Below are 15,855 nucleotides of genomic sequence, written 5' to 3'. Positions count from 1 at the left end.
GGCAAGCAGGCATGGTGCGACTCGAGGAAGTGTCGCTCAGCGCCCCAAAATGGGCGCCCAGGCGCGAGCCAGGTTCTTCCTGCGCTGAGGGCTTCAAAAAAAGGGCAGCCAAGCGTTAGACAGTGTACTCCGACGTTAAGGGCCCCTAAAATGGTGCTCAGCGTTGCTGCGATCCTTCTTTTTGATGCTTTTCCAGCTCTTCCTGAGTTCCAACTCCTTACTACTTTAATTCTTCTTCCAAATCATCTCAATTCCTATTGAAAACAAGGAAAGCTAGCATAGAATCATTAAAGTCACCTTCAACTCTCTTATTCACACAAAACTATGATTTCAAGCTAGTTTCTAAGTCAAAAAGAGTGTTTTTAGTATCAAAATTAAGTATCAAATAACGGTAAATTCAACCATTATCACCTATGTGGCTCGTTTAATCTCTACAAAGTGTTAAATATCAGAGACGAAAAGGACTTCTAGAAACACTATTTAACCCCCCTTCTAGTGTTTCTCGCAATTTCATTAGGGAATTGCAAAATCAAGAAAAGTGGTGAGTCATAGTACTTGAAGGTTCAAGACATTGCAAATAGACTTCACAGTTTAACATAATTAGTGAATCCACCTAGTAAGAGGAGAGAGCCAAACACTAAAGGTGAGATGATTGAGGTATTCATGTTGAGTAATTTCATTGGTTGTGTGTTTAGTTTTGATTTCTATTAAGCATGAGAAGCATGGAAAGGGTCAAAACAACTTCTTTATTGAATACTTTTAGCCTACAACCAAATAGATAGTCGAACATAAATTAAATTGTTCATTTTGAACCTCAACTTTAAACACACTCACCATGAGCCTAAAAATGTGTAAATCCTACCTTCTATACTGATGGGGGAGATAGAACAATATATCTAGATTTAGGGGCTTCCATAAATGTAATGCCTTTATCAATGTTTACTTCTCTATCTTTGGGACCTCTTAAGACTACTGGTGTGGTCATTCAATTGGCCAACTACAACATAGTTAACCCTGCAGGTGTGCCTGAGGACGTGCTTGTCCGAGTAGACAAGTTAATTTTTCCTGCAGATTTTTATATCTTGGATATGAAGGATGATGAAGGAATTAGTCCAACAACTATTATTTTGGGAAGACCCTTCATGATGACAGCACGGACAAAGATAGATGTGCATGTAGGATCTTTGACAATGGAGATTGGAGACAAGAAAGTGCGCTTTAACGTGTTGGAAGTTGGGAGGCACCCGATTAAAGATCATTCTTTGTTTTGTATTGACTTATCAAGTGATATTGAGGACGCAATGTCAATAGCTGATACCTTTGTGGCGTCCAAGTGTGATGTTGAGGTAGCTAGGATTACCTTAGATAGTAAAATGTTGTCATTTGTGGTACAACCACCCATTTTGGAGTTGAAACCCTTACCATCTCATTTGAAATATGCTTATCTTGAGAAGGATGGGAAACTCTCTATTATTATATATGTACTGCTTAATGATGAGCATGAAAAATAGCTATTATAGGTTATTAGAGATCACAAGAAAGCAATCGGTTGGACTTTAATAAATATTCCTGGTATTAGCCCTTCTTTTTGCATGCATAGAATAGTTTTGGAGGAGGATGTTAATCCAGTGAGACAACCTCAAAGAAGACTGAATCCTCAATTAATGGAGGTTGCTACACACAGGTATTATATACCCTAATTATGACAACACTTGGGTGACCCTTATACATGGTTCCCAAGAAATATGGAATCACAATGGTCAAGAACGAGAAGGACAAGTTGAGTCTTATTCAGGACAGAAGTGGGGCACATAATTTAGTTTTTGTGAAAGGAATTTGAACCATGTGAGTTTTGGGCCTAATGTTAAGGATGGATCACCTTATGCCATACCTATTTTTCTTGAGTGATTTACCCATATTTTGATGATATTCTAATATTTAGCTTGATTCTTTTTTTTTTATGACTGAGGTGAATATGCATGATTTGATATGATTGAGACATTCCTTGTTTTAGCTACTTGGCCAAATAAACCTTTCCTAAGATTAATCCATTGGAAAAACCTTTGAGCCTTAAAATTATTTTCCTTGTTTTCAGTCATTGTCAAATAAGAAAAGAAAAATCATATGTTCTTTACCTTAGAAAAGAAGAAGGAGTAATGGATTGTGTTATAAGTAAGTGGTGAATAAGCATGTGGATGAGTACTTCACCCACAAAATAATAAGATTGGCAAAAATAAAGATGAAAAGTCAGAGTTTTGAAAAAAAAAATAGGTAAAAAGAAAAGAAAAAAAGAGAAAGAAAAAAAAATCTTCCTTAAAAGAGCAACAAATAATAAAGTTGTTTTTGGAATCAAGTGACGTTACTCTTTCTCTATCAATTTCAAAAATTCAGAAATTCCAAAAATATTCCTACATTTGCCTTGGCCTCAATATAACCTTTAAAAAGATCTCATGATCAATAATTGCATGTGTTCTGAAGTATGTGAATGTTAGAGACTTGCTAAATATCAAGGGTGTCTACTTACATGGGTATTTTGAGCGTAAACACAAGCCAAAGACACTTGAGAGAGTTGGAGAGAAATAGATACATTCTGACTTGAGTGTTATCTTTCATATTTGATTTTCTTGTGAATTCAAAAAGGTCAACTCATGTATGAAGAATATAGTGATTTCATTTGCATGTCCATGACAAAGTGCTTTCTGGATGATTGATCTATGTCCGGTATTGTTCATTCTTTTGATCCAAATGCAATTATGAAATAAAATGACCCAAAACAAAGTCTTGGAATTAATCAATTTTGCCCAAGAGTGCAAAAGGATAAGTGTGGGGGTGTGATAAATGCATATTTATGCCCACATTTATGCTTTAAAATTCAAAATTTTCGTAAAATTCTTGTGCTTAAATGGTTGATTTGAAGAGAATTTGTGACGATTGGATTTATTGGGTTTGGAAATTAAAGATGCTTAAAATGTGATTCTTAGTTGCATAAATTATTTTGGATGTTCTAATATTTATTTGTGCAACGAAGTTATAATTTTATTCATTTAAAAGCATGAAATTGAATGGTCAAAGATGATCCAATCTGGTCAACTCATGGCGCCTATGCAATTTTGAAAAGAAAGAAATGGCTAAAGTGCAATAGAGGAAAATTCTGGACTTTTGTGCAATTTTAAATAAAATAAAAAGGGTTGAAATGTAATTTTGGGCAAGTTTAAATCTGTTAGATATTTTAAAGGATAATTTGGAGAAAATATATCTTAAGATATTTTATTTGATATGGTTAAATAACTACCTTATTTAACTATATCAATAAATATTAAAAGATAATATTTGCCAAATCATTTTTAATCTAGGAAAGATATTCTCAAAAACTGATTAAATCTGTTGAATATTTGGAAGATATTAGATATAAGATAAAAGATCTTGTCAACATAATTTCAAAGTCCAAGCCCAATCAAGCCCTATATAAAGAGACCCAAGGGAGGCATAACTCATTCATTCTTAGACTCCTGCGTTGGAAGCATTCATCCACCACTCCTCTCACTTTTATTTCATCATGTGTTTCACTCCATTCATGGAGGGCTAAGCTTATATGGCTATTCCACTGTAATTTCATTATGGATTCTGAGGTTAAGTTGAATTAATGCAATTGTTTCTTTTGATTATTGATTTGAGTTGTTCTTCTTCTATGTCTTTCATCTCCAAATCATATTAAAAGCAATGATTTTTGCATCATAAGGTGTTTGAATCTACATGCATATTAATCATATGAGTTCAAGGGTTTCTAGGTTTGGTTGAGAATCTACTTTGATTAAATTTAGGAACTTTCATATGATTAAACGGGTTTTTGCTATCAATTGAGAATGTACTTTGATTGGTGGTAATAATTTCAACTATAATTAATTGAGAATTTACTTTGATTAATTAGTTTTTAATTTGGTTAGGAGATTTGAGAATAGACATGATTAAACAAAATAGAATTTGATTGAGAATGTACTTTGTTTGAATTCAATGTGAATAATCTAGGAAGGTCTTGCATTTGATTGAGAATCTACTTTGGTTAACTGCATGATCGCCCTCAAATTAATTAAGAATGTACTTTAATTCATTTGAAACTTGAACAATAATCAATTGAACAATGATCTGTGGATAACCGATGATGAATCTATCCTGGAAAAACAGTGGAATTAGTCTATTTCATTATAATTGTTTCTAAGTTTTCTCTTTATTCTTCAAACATTCTTCAAACATTAATTCTATTAGCATAGTTTTCTCACTTTTATTCTTGAGCATTGCATTCATAAGATTCAAATATTGAAAAGCAATTTCGTATTCGTTGGGAGACGACTTAGGATTACTTTAACCTTATCTACTTTTTTGAATACTACTTGACAATACTAAAGTTGCCTTAAAAAGTAGTATTAATTTGATAGCTTCAACGACAATGTATCAGATCCCTTGCATGAGATCTTGGTATGATCTTTAGACAACTCATAAATATCGGGCATGCGCATAGCCTAGTAAGTACAACACAGTGATAACAACAAGGATTGTGAGGGTGTATTGTGATTGATAAACCTCTATCACATGTCAAATGTTCTTGGTTCATATAGCTTGGTATACCAATTACATTATGTGTGGTAAGTTTCACAATCTAGGACTAGTTCATATAGCTTGATATACCAACTCTCATGCATTAAATCTTATGAAACCTAGGATCTTTCTTTTCTATCTTTTTCGTTCAATTTTCTTTCTCCTTTTTCTTTCGCTTCTTTTGCAATATGTGGGTGATTTTTATAAAACTTGTGGGTTTATTATTGATAAATATATCTTTGACCAAGCTCTGTTTTTATTTCACCTTTTCTGTAAGCAACGCTAACGTTGCATTTGCAAGTCTCGAAAGTTCTTCATGCTGCATCCTAATAGCCTGCAAGGCTGGGGATTTTTCTCATGTGTTATGGACCTTGAGCCATTTTTCCTTGGTTTTCTTCTCTATAAATAGAGCCACTGATTTCATTCCAAATACTTTGAAATCAGTACGAGCTCTCTTTCTCTAGCACTGTTGAGCTCTCCCTTATACATATTTTATGTTTTTGCGAGCTTCCTCTCTAGTTTTTCTTTCTTCTCTTATAGTGGGTTTCGTTCTTTTCCTTAAGAGAATATTTGCTAGTTTTGATATCCTCAGATATTTTTGGGAAGTTTCTATTGTATCTTAGGGGAGTTACGTAATACATCGCAAATAAGTCTTTAAGAACAGTGAATCTACACGCCTCGAGAAATTTTAGTTTGTGATATTTGTCATCTTTTCTACAACACATACATCATTAAAAAAATTATATTTTTAAATATCTTTCAAAATAATTCTTTCATCATATTCACACTATTCATCAAGGTGGGCTAGCTATCACATGCACAGTATAATTTCTCTATATGGTTAGCCATACAACATTTCAACAAATGAGTTTATAAGACGATATCTTACCAAAAGTGTATTACACAATATTTCAATAGACGACTCATAAAAAATACACAACTCTATATATATATATATATATATATATATATATTTCTCTTTTTAATGAGTGATAGTGACAGAAAAAGACACATCAAATTTTAACTCTTTATATACAAAGAGAAAGAAGGAGAAAATAAATAGTCTATATAGATAACAATAATGAACATATTTTCTATAAGGATAAAAATATTATAGTTTTCCTAAAAAATAATTAATTCCATTAATTTTATTTGAAGTTCATTGATAATTAAAGTATTGCATTTATTTTGTAAAATGATTAGTTATGATTTATCTAATGGTAGATAGTTACAACACTAATGTTATTTCTCATGAAGAGAATATAATTGACGTAAAAAATACAACAACATTATTATCCTAAGGTGATTGATGCATAAAATGGGGCTAAGGGCTCTTGACTAGTAAAGCATATGGTGGAACATGTGATGGAGTTTATGGTGCAACATGCACAACCTAAGCCATTTGGTGGATAATCATGATATTCTCTTATTAAGAATCTTGATGTTGGTGTGGTAATGGAATATGATTTCTTGGTCAATATGTCTTTTTAGGAGGATGTCACTCGTATTGTCAAAAGTTTCCAGAGTTTATAATATTTGGATTCAATTCATGGTAGATAAACGATAGTCTCTAATCCTTTGACATTTAAGGAGACTTGTTTTGAGGAAAAATTGAAAATAACTTCTAAATAGGCTAATATACTTGAAGATGATGATGAATTGGTTCGAACTACAAGGAAACTTAGTAAGAATGGGTCAAAGAAGGCTAATATTAAATCCTTCAAAGCATAAACTTTTAAAAATTAGTCCTTTTTTGGGATGTGAGAGGATTGGCTAATGATAAATTTTTTAGTGTGATAAGGAGTTTTTCATGTTATATGGAGTTTAAAGTAGTTTTTTTTTTTGTCTATAAGTGCAATATAATTTTGTCATGGATTTGATGTATTCTTGTTTTTTTTTCCTTTATTTTTTGAACAAAATATTCATGTAATAACAATGATATCTAGTATGAACTTATTTGAAATACATATTAGATCTTTATTAATTCCCACGTTATTTATTAAAAAATTAATATTAATGTGTAATTAACATTGAAAGACTTTCTACTTTTTATTTTATAAACGCGAATAAATTATTATTTTGTTTTTTTATTAATTAAAATTGTAATAAATATTCTATATATTGAATATTATAGAAAATAATATATTAAGAAATGAGTTTAAACCTACCTATCTTCACAAAATCAATTTATAATTGTTGTTTAAATGCTAACAAAACAGTATTTCCTAAGGCGTGTAGTGGCATTGTCTTTAACGACTTATCCGTGGTGTATTACGTAAGTATCTCAAGATACAACCAGAACTTCTCATAATTTTTTGGGATATTAGAACTAGCAAGAATCTCTAAAAAAAAGTATAAAATAACCCATAATACTTTTTAACATTGCAAATAATGTTTTGAAACCAAATGAACGTTGCACAACTTTCTTTGATAATAAATTACATTCTTTTGTAATAATTGCTCTAACGTACAATAATAACACATCTCCTCACATAAGTATATGTACTTCTCATATGTGAGATTAAATATTTGTGAGTAGTCTCATAGCCGCAAGACACTAAACAACATGATAAGTGCAACAAACATTGTTAGAATAATTCTATTACTATATTAAAATGTTATTTTAAACTTAATTGAGATTTGTCTTGTTTACTATTCTTTAACATAGTCAATGTCAAGGAGTAAACTTTAAAATCAATATGAGATAATATGACAAGTTTAAATCTTAATTAAAATATATTATAAATAATTTTAATACCATATTAAGATTATGAAAATTAAATATAACTGAATCTCAAATTGATTCAATAAAATAAAATTTATCCCTAATTTATATACTATAAATTTGCATGAGATATAAAAAAAACACTTTAATATAGTCACTAATTCACCTTATTTTAAATGTCATAAAAAATAACTTTTAATTCTTTTTTATCGGCCACAATAATTTTAATTGATCCACAACATTTTTTTACAAACAACGGGTAACTTGAACTACCCTTGAAATTAAAATAGTTAGATGAAATGAAATGAAATGATAAATACTACTAATTATTTGAAAAATAAACAGTCAGAAAATTTTAAAATTATTATATGAAGATAGGTCCCTTGGACTCTCAATAAATCATGTGGTGTATACATGATACCAAGTTATAATTTTGTATCCAAAGGAGTTAATGTGTTTTTTAATCAACAAAAATTCGGTTGATATATAATATATAAAAAATTGAAAAGAAAATACCCATGAATATATAGAATATCATAAGTAATTAAATATAAAATTGAAAAAGAAAGTAATAAATACGTTTTCTATATACTGAAAAAGGTGTCATATTCTGATAACAAAGTCTTATTATAACTAATGTCATTAATTCTATTGGAGTTAGCTGTCTACCTCAACAACCGACACAAATTAATTACATTAAGGATAAAAGTCAAAACCTAAAAAATATAATTAGAATTTGTTTTATTAAGTAATTGATAGAATTAAATATAGTTTTACTATATTAAATATGGGGTGAATTTATTTTTGTTAGTTTAAATTTAGAAATATATTTTAGTTTCTGTAATTTAAAAAAAAAAAGTGATGTAATCACTTTGTTCAAATGTCTTCTTTTCAAACACCGACAAAGAAATATTTTGAAATCAAATGAGCGGTACCTTTTTATAATAAAAATGAAAAACTAAAAAAAGTTGTCGTGTAAGGATTTGTAAGGCATTAATCATGAGCAGATGCATTTTTTACAACAAATTCTCTTTTGTTTTTTCTTTTAAAATTCAATCCTCTCAATTCTTTTTTTTCCTTTTTCTTCTTGACTAATCTCTTTTACTTGTGAAAATTTAACACCATATTTGTTGTGAAAATTTAACACCATAGGTGTGACTAGTTTGAAAAACTCTATCAATCTTTCAATAAATTAATTTTTTTTTCTCATTATTCTACAAAGCAATTTATTTTCTCACATTCAAGCTTTTTGAAGTGCATGTTAATTTCTTTATGAAACCCTCTTTGTAGTTGATCCTAGAATTTTGTCTTGATTGTTGAATCAGGTCTTTATTTTATAGATATATTGATCCTTTTTTTGTGAGATAGTGTAAAGGGATAAAGTTGTGATAGTTTACTTTTTGTTTTTAAAGCTAAGGAAAACTAACCAATTAAGTTGTTATAAACAATGATATTAACTGCAAAGAGTAGAATTCTTTAAGGGGAAGAAAATTTGTTGATTTTGAAAGGTTGTAAGGAATTAAAAGTTTAAATTGTTAGTCTCCATATGTTTTGCTGAAAAATTTGCTAGAGATTATGTTTTATGACTAACAATTCAATGTAGATTAAAGATGGTATTGAGAGGATTGGGTTTGGGGTGAAATTTGGTATAAAAAGATTTAATATGGATGTTACTAGATAGAAATTGAATACTTACGACATAATAGTTGATGCTTGAAAGAGGTGTTAACATCTCTAGTGCCTATTGATACGCTGCCATTGATGCTATCAAATTAATACTACTTTACAAGGCAACTTCAGTATTGCCAAGTTAGTAGTCAAGAAAATAGATAGGGTTAAAGTAACCCTGAGTCGTCTCCCAATGAATATGAAATTGTTTTTCAATATTTGATTCTTACGGAAATTCTAAAAGATTTGTAAATGTTATGTCATAAAAGTAAAAAGCTATGTTAATGAAGTTAATGTTTGAAGAACAAATAGAAAACTTAGAAACAATTATAATGAAATAGGATAACTCTACTTTTCCAAGAGAGATTCATCATCGGTTATCCATAGATCATTGTTCAATTGATTATTGTTCGAGTTTCAAATTAATTAAAGTATATTCTTAATTAACTTGAGGGCGATCATACAATTAATCAAAGTAGATTCTCAATCAAATAAAAGACCTTTCTAGATTATTCACAATGAACTCAACCAAAGTACACTCTCAATCAAATCTTATGGTGTTTAATCATGCCTATTCTTGAATCTCTTAACCAAATTAAAACTTAATTAATTAAAGTAAATTTTCAATTAATCATAGTTGAAATTTTTACCACTAATCAAAGTACATTCTCAACTAGTAGCAAAATTTCGTTTAATCATATGAAAGTTCCTAAATTCAATCAAAGTAAATTCTCAATCAAACCTAGAAACCCTTGAACTCATATGATCAATATGCATGTAGATTCAAACACCTTATGATGCAAAAAACATTACTTCTAATGTGATTGAGAAATGAAAGACATAGAAAAAGAATAACTCAAATTAATAATCAAAATAAACAAAATACATTAATTCAACTTAACCTCAAAATCCATAATGAAATTACAATGGAATAGCCCTAGAAGCTTAGCCCTCAATGAATGAAGTAAAATACATGGTAAAATAAAAGTGAGAGGAGAGGTGGATGATTGCTTCCAGTGAGGAATCTGAGAATGAATGGGTTATCATTCTTGCCTCCCCTAGGTATTTCTATATAGGGCATGATTGGGCTTGGACTCTGAATATTCTATTGATAAGATATTTTATCTTATATCTTATATCTTCCAAATATTCAACCGATTTAATTAGTTTTTAAGAATATTTGTTTGATGTCAAATTAAATTAATTTAACAACTGGATTTTCTCTTTTAGCCCTTCTGAATTTTCTAAAATTGCACACAAGCTTTGAAATTTCCTCTATTTGCACTTTAGACTCTATCTTTCTATTCAAAATGGCAGAGGACCCTCTAATTGACAATATTTGACCAGATTCAAACATATTTGACCGGTTTTGACTCAAATGATCGTGGCCAATGAGGGTCTACCACGTGGCACCCTCATTCTCACCCAAAAATTAGGGTTTCATAATGTAGAGGTCTTGCGCCGTGAATTGGACCAGGTCAATGATGCTTCGTGGAAACTGCTAGAAACTTTTACCCGCGTTGGAGGTTGCCCCACGATGATAGGGTTTCTCCTTCACAACAACTGTTGGTGAACTTTATGAAGTTTGATTCTAGTGGCGGGTTTGCACGAATTTGGAAGATGAATAGAGGTGTTGCTTGCGCCGCGAAGAACAAAATGCTCGTGTTTTAGGCTCGACGTTGCTATCTTTGCTCGCGTTGAGTGATTGCGCGATTACGGTTTGTTGTGTCTTTCATCCCTGTGGCGACAAAAATTGCGTTTGATTTGCATTTCAGGTTCTCTAAAGTCGCGATTGAGAAACCATGGTTGCGCGATTAGGTTTGCAATCTGGGTCTGAAATCTCTGTTTGGATTTATCTTCTTGCAGGTACTGACAGTAATTTAAGGTTGCAAAATTTGTTCCGGTTGATGGCCATGATTTAGGGTTTTATGTTCTTCTCTAGCTTTGGGTTTGCAGGTCCGGTGATGGTGAGGATGATGGAGGTTTGCCGCAACGGTGCTCGTGAGAGATTCGAATTGCGCGAGAGAGGGTTTCACGATCCGGTTTTGGGTTTTATATTATTGGGGTTGCGAATAGGAGATGTAGGACGAGGCTTGCAGTGTTGTTGAAACTAAATCTAAAATGTGGGCATAAATATGCACCCATCACGCTCCACACTTATCGTTTTGCACTCGTAGGCAAAACTGATTAACTCAAAGACCTTGTTCTAAGTAATTTTATTCCATTTTTGCATTTGAATCAAAAGAATGAACAACACCGAACATATATCAATCATGAAATTTAAATTACTTTATTATTTACACAAGAGTTGACCTTTTCAATTCACAAGAAAATCAAATATTAAAGATATCACTTAAGTCAAAATGTATTTATTTCTCTCCAACTCTCTCAAGTGATGGTGAGGATGATAGAGGTGTGTCGCGACAATGCTCACGAGAGATTCGAATTGCAAGAGTGAGGGTTTCATGATCTGTTTTTTTTTTCTTTTTTTTTTCTGATTGGGGTTGTGAAGAGGAGATGGAGGACGAGGCTTGCATTGTGGTTGAACGAGGAAGAGAGAGCTGGTTTAGGGGTTGTGAAGATGGAGGACGAGGCTTGCATTGTGGCAACCTCTCACGAAGGAGATGGCGATTTAGGGGTTTAAGACAGCGCTGGTTTAGGGGTTTTTGGGTGGTCGCGACATTGATTTGTGGTGGCTAATGGCGGCATGGTGACTTGAGACAAGAGAGTTAATGGCGGTGAGACCGTGGTAGTAGCAGTGCGACATGGCTGATGACAGAGGAGGATTAGGGTTTCTTATGAAAATGGTGATGACGTGTCAAGGGTAGTGATGTGACAACTGATGTGGCAATGGTGATGATGTGTCATAATTTGATTGGTTCATCATGGTTTGTTAGGATCTTGGATACGTGGCAGAATCTTATGGAGTTTGACTTAGGAGTGTATGAGGGGTGTATGCATAGAAAATTTATGGGTGTAGTAGAGAATGGTTACTATTTGGTCTTTTTGTAGAAAAGAGCGGTGTATGATTGTAAAAACAGGGGTGAATTCAGCCGTTAAAGTAATTTCCTTTTCAGAACTCTAATTTAGGGCCTCATTTTGTAACTTTGGACCAATTAATTCCACACTTTAAATCAATTAATTTTGCTGCATATAACAAACATTAAAATATCCAACATAATTTATGAACTAGAAATCACTTTTTAAGCATCTTTAATTCCCAAATCTAATAAGTCCAATCGTCACAAATTGACCTTAAACCAACATTTAACCACAAGAATCTCAAAAAATTTGAAATTAAATATAAAATGTGGGCATAAGTATGTACTCATCACTTGTGCTAAGACAGTACCTTAAATCAAATATGCAAATGATGGTTTTTCTAAATGTTTATTTTCCCCGAGAAATAAGAATAAAATCTAGTATGAAAGAAACAAAAATATATTTTTTAATTTTTAAATCTGACAAGGATTGACCCTACTCTTATGTATTTTCAATCAAATGAAAAATAAGGGACCATGTCGTTTTAAATGAGAATATGATTTGAATATTTTCGGAAGTGAACCCGTAAAGGACTGACCTTACTCCTTTGTATCTTTATTCAAAGTAGAGAATTTAAAAAGATGTAGTGAGGACAAACTATTTGAAAAATTATTTATTTATTATTTAGAAAATGACATTTTGTATATATTTTTTTTTTGTAATTTTTATAAATGATGGATTCATCTATTCCCCACAGGAAAGTTTTCATAAACTAAAAACAAAAATTTGGCCAACCACACAAAGAGAGGAAACTAATTGATGAAATTAAAAGAAAAAGTTGGTGCTTTATTATTTTATATTTTTATAAAATAAAAAATTAGTGTATTTGAAAAAAAAAAGTATCGATGAAAAAGTCGTGGCTACCATTAAAGTTGTTATCTTGATCCATGGCTCATGGACCAGCCTTAACCCACCCACTTGAAAATGCTCTCTTTTAGGAGGTTCATTCAAGTGGGACCAAAAAAAAAGACTCAACCCCCAAATCTTCTTTTTAAGTAGGTTAGAGTTAAGATGTAGATGTGTTTGACCATATTATAAAACTTTAATTAACTCTTAAAAACAATGTCATTTATGTACACATATAAAATTATACATTTTATTAAATAATGTAATATGTTGTAATTTTATTATATTTAAATCAATATTTTTATCATACTCATTATTATGTTATTAAATAATATATAATAATTAGTTTAATACAATTTTTTACTATAATCTATTTATTAATTTTATCAATTTCTTGGAGAGAAACCTTATAGCATTTAATAAAGCAATACATAATACATTGTGATAAATTCTCAAAACGACAGAAGAAACATGGAGTCTACCCTAAATGTGAGAATATTAGATTAAATCTAATAAAATTCACGTTAAAGTTTTGTATGATTATTATATATATATATATATATATATATATATATATATATATATACATACATATATACATACATACATACATACATACATACATACATACATACATACATACATATATACATAGATACATATATATACATACATATATATATATATATTATTAAAGAGACATACATAATTGGTAGAATTTAAGTATAATACATTAAAAATAAAAAATAAACAACATATAATAAAAATGAATCTATAAACTTAGTATTCACAAATTCATTATTTTCAACTTTGAAATTGATATGTATTATTTAGTTTTGATTCAGATCTAGATGAACTTTTTTCATAAGAAAATTAAATAACTATCTTATATACTTTAAAAATATTTTTAGCAAGTTAAGGAAAAATTAAATCTACGTTTAGCCATTCAAGGATTTCAACGTCCTAGGTTGCTACGTAATTTTCCTATATAAGCAAGCAACCAAATTTATTGAAACTTCTTACAAAGTCTATGGTAGTCTAATTAAAATGTTTGTATATAGTTTTTGACAAATTAAAAGCATTTAGATTTGCGAAAAAATAGGAGTTAATTGTATTTTTTTCTTGTATTCAAAATGAACATTTTTCTAAAAAGAATGTCCTTGGGTTGGTCTTAGCCCATAGAGCTTTTGTGGATATCTTGGTCTCATGAGCTTTTGAAATGTGGGTTTTTGACGTTATGAGTTTTTCTGGCCCTAGCCCATGTGGGCCAAGGTCAAACCATTTGAAGAGGGCCAAATTGACTACCATTAAAGATAGATGAAGGAGACTCACATACAAAGCATATACACTCAAGTAAAGGTAATTCATTCATAAACCATGAAACTGATAACGGTTGAAAATAAGGTTATTTGTGATGTAATTTTGATACCAAATGCACCCTTTTCTGCTTAGAAACTTGCTTGGAATCATGTTTTTGCTTTAGTTTTGTCAATAAGAGAGTTGAGGTTATACTTGATGATTTTATCACTAAATTCCCTTGGTTTTGTAGGCTATTGGAATGATTTGAAGGAAGAGTTAAGGTACCAAATAGTTGGAATGCAGAAAAGTCAACCAGAGTGCAGAAAAGTCAACCGCAATGCATAAAAGTCAACCAGAGTCTAGAAAAGTCAACCAGAATGCAGTCTGCGAGGCTTGGGCGCCCTGTTTGGAGGCTTGAGTGACAAAAATCGACGTCGACAGCCCGGGCGCCCTAAATGGGGCGCCCGAGCGTCGTGGATTAGGCCTAGTTTTTGCTTTGTTTCGACTCTTTTGGACCGAGCCTTGTTTCAACTCTTTTCCGGCTTTATTTAAAGGATCCCGACGCTCTAGGTTTGGTATATCTGGCTGGAGCAACACAACAACACACTCTTCTACTCTCTCAAGGCAGATCTGGAGGCGAGAGGTTCCTCTTCTACTTTTAAGGTTTCACTATCTCATGCTTTTCCATTATTCATCTAGTTTCTCCATGTCTATGCGGAACTAAACTGTATTTGTTGTTGGGGAATGATGTAACCTTGTGAACTCTCATGTATTTGAATTGATTCTTAATTTATATGTTTTTTCATTAATTGTTAGGGAATTCATATGTTTCAATGCTTGCTCTATTTAACTCATTTAGTAGCATGATTTATGAATTGCATGAGTGTTGGGAGGTTCCTTACAATTCAGGTTCTTGTTGAATTCTCCCAAGGGTAGTATTTCTCAAGGATGAGGTTATGAGTAAATATGCATGCAACTTGATCAATTGGACAAAAATGCAGAGATGAACGGATGAATTTGATATTGTGGGATGAATATGTTGTTGGGGTTAGATTTCACCTAGTTTGCTCGCATGTATATACGAATTCTTCTTCTTCATTAATGTTAATGTCACTATCTAAAGTACTTAAAACCCGATTCCTCGGGGAAGAAAGCCAACCCTTAATTACTAGGTCACAATTCCTTGCATCCCTAACAATTCCTTGCATCTCTTACAGTTTAATTAGCAACCAACGTGTAATGTTATAATACCATTTGATCAAAGATTTTGTAGTTCATATATACACAGTGTTGTTATCACTTATTTTAAAAAATAACTATTCAAATTTGAATGAAGAAAGAGAGCATATAGTTATAGATGTATTTATCATTCTATTCATTGTAGAAAGTAAATAAAGATGACATTATTTATCCTATTGGCAGAAACCTTGTGACAAATCTTATATCAACTATAAATAAAGTAAATTTACAATATTTACAAATATCACCTTACCATATAAAAAGTATATGCAAATCTCATTATCTTTAATGGACTTTTGATAAAGAAACATTACATATGTAAAATCATGAATTATTGTACTAGAGTTGACACAAGTGTCTTATGTATATGTACACATATAAATATTCTGCTGATAAAAAACTAAATTGATTTTATAAAATTGAATTAAATTTAAAGTAATTTT

The sequence above is a fragment of the Vigna umbellata genome, chromosome 9, assembly GCF_029865625.1.
Source record: "Vigna umbellata cultivar VRB3 chromosome 9, Vumbellata_1.0, whole genome shotgun sequence".
NCBI classification, from domain to species: Eukaryota; Viridiplantae; Streptophyta; class Magnoliopsida; order Fabales; family Fabaceae; genus Vigna; species Vigna umbellata.
The sequence above is the reverse complement of the archived record's forward strand: the minus strand, read 5'-3'. Positions refer to the sequence as shown.